We start from the raw sequence: 2500 nt of genomic DNA, 5'->3' as shown, positions 1-2500 counted from the left end.
CTAATCTAAAACATCTTAAATAAAGCTGGTTTGTAGTCTTCTCTCGAACTGATGTAGTGCAAAAATAAAGAATTAAAATAACAAAGTCTAATCTATATAAGTGCTCTTGAATAAAGCTTCCTGTAAAAAATACCAAAAAAAATACCAAGTCTTCGTCTTGGAAAATAACAAAATCTAAAAGAAAAGAAAAGTCTTCTTTGTGGAAAATAGTAAAATAAAAAAAACCAAGACTTCACCTTGGAAAATAACAAAATCTAATCTAAAACATCTTAAATAAAGCTTATTTCTAATCTTCTTTGTAGGCAGAAAATAGTAAGTTACAGGACTCTCGAACTGATGTAGTCCAAAAATAAAGAATTAAAATAACAAAGTCTAATCTATATAAGTGCTCTTGAATAAGCTTCGTGTAAAAAATAGCAATATAATAAAAATACCAAGTCTTCGTCTTGGAAAATAACAAAATCTAAAAGAAAGGTCTTCTTTATGGAAAATAGTAAAATAAGAATACCAAGACTTCACCTTGGAAAATAACAAAACCATCTTGAAAAAAGCTTATTTTTAATCTTCTTTGTAGGCAGAAAATAGTAAGGCGAAAATAAAGTCCCCTCTAAGCTCTAAAGTAACAAATACGACGTGTTAAAAAAAAAAACTAACAATAAAAAAAAGAACCAAGACTTCGTCTTGGAAAATAACAATCTAAATTGTGGAAAATAGTAAAATGAAATAAAAACCGACTTCACCTTCGAAAATAACAAAATCAATCTAAAACAAATGACATCTTAAAACAAAACTATTATTTGTTTCGGAGGTTGTCTATGACTGTTCATAGACCGCATAATTTCCACAGAACATTCTCAGAATATCAAGAGAGAAAAGCAGCGTTCTGCGGGAAATCATCTTGGCCAGTGATGTCGTTCTGGGTTTGGTCAGGCCCAGGGAGGTAAGTACCTCGTTATTCTCAAGGGGCCACTTTCCTCTTGCCCCAACCGGGAATCCAAAGAATGTGACCTTGCTAGCCTTCGTCAGCACTTTGACTTGATCACCAAGAGGGGTATAGTACGAAACTTTGTGCGAGGCAGCATCTGACAAGGTATTCTTTGAAAGCTCAAAACGGACGGTGACATCGATCACAACCGCCTCCTCATCTTTTGCAAACACGAGGTCAGGCTTTCTCATCTCTCCCGTCTCGGATATGAACCGTGGCTCTTTGTATACAGACCAGCCCAATCTAGCCGCTTCGTCTGCCAGAATGTTACTGATCTTGTTGTGTCGCGCAATTCTTGCTTTCTGTACTGCAGGACATTGACCGAGAATGTGCGAAAGGGACTCGAGTCTGGCAGAGCATTTCCTGCAGGAACGTAAGGCCCCATCTCTGCCTCTGTTCAAGCTTTCTCTTGTTGGGTAAATATTTGCCCTTAGTTGTAGTGCTGCAATAAAGAAGCATTGTTTAAAGCCGCACCATGGCCTCAACCAAGCATTACTGATTCTATCATGCGCAAAGTTTACAATGCCCCTTCCTTGAACCGGCTTTTCGCACCATCTCTGAAATTCATGCTCCCTCCAATCGCAGGGTCTCGGATATACAGGTTCTTTTGACACCGAGTCCCTGAGAACGAATGTTGGGATTGCATCACTGTCACCCCCTGCTCGTACCCACAAATTACGGTATTCTTCCTCCATACCATGCGAGGACACAATATTACGGGTGATAGCATCGGACGAGTTTGCTATACGTTGCAGCCTTCTAACTTGAACCGAAGGGATTGTTTTTTCCAGTTTCAAGATGGCAAGGCCTCCGTCTCGGGCTCTGGCATATAACAGTCCATCACAAGTTGAAGCGGGAAGGTGGAGCCATCCTTTTACCGCCTTTCTAATCTCTTGGTCCAACCCACGGAGAGTTGATTGCTTGCAGTCCGAGTGGTCTGCAGGATATAACAATCTGGGTAGGGCATAGGCATTGAGTAGTTCAACCTTCTGAGTTGGCTTCAGAGGCGCCTCATCGATTTTCGAGATCCATGTCTTTAGCTGACAATGTAGATCAGGCTGTATAGTGCCAGTCCAAGGGCCAATTTTCAGACCAAGGTATTTCGTTGATTCATCAGGTTGGATCATATGGACATCTTTATTTTTGATAGTCCATGGGTCGCAGTTGTTCACCGTATATGAATCTTTGGTTGGGCTTATCATGAAGCCCTGGCACTTTCTGGCCTGAACCTCCAATCCCGATAGCCCACAAAATGATTCCAAGATCGCTAGATTGGCGGCCATACCAACCCAAGATTCGCTCACCAACACCAAATCATCAGCAAACGCAAGAGCTGTCACGTGGTCGGTATCAATGGAGTACCCAACTCCGTGTGACTCTAGGGTGCATATCAAAGGGTCCATGGCAAGATTGAAGAGCAGGGGTGACATGGGGTCACCCTGTTTGACACCAACACGTATGCTAATTTCTCGAGTCGACTCGCCATTGCTTTTGAACGAGGTCGTACACCGATCG

Source organism: Petromyzon marinus, unplaced genomic scaffold (genome assembly GCF_048934315.1).
Source record: "Petromyzon marinus isolate PM22_M1 ecotype Great Lakes invasive population unplaced genomic scaffold, UKy_Petmar_22M1.pri1.0 PM_G_Scaffold_40, whole genome shotgun sequence".
Taxonomy (NCBI): Eukaryota; Metazoa; Chordata; class Hyperoartia; order Petromyzontiformes; family Petromyzontidae; genus Petromyzon; species Petromyzon marinus.
Note: the sequence above shows the minus strand (reverse complement) of the source record.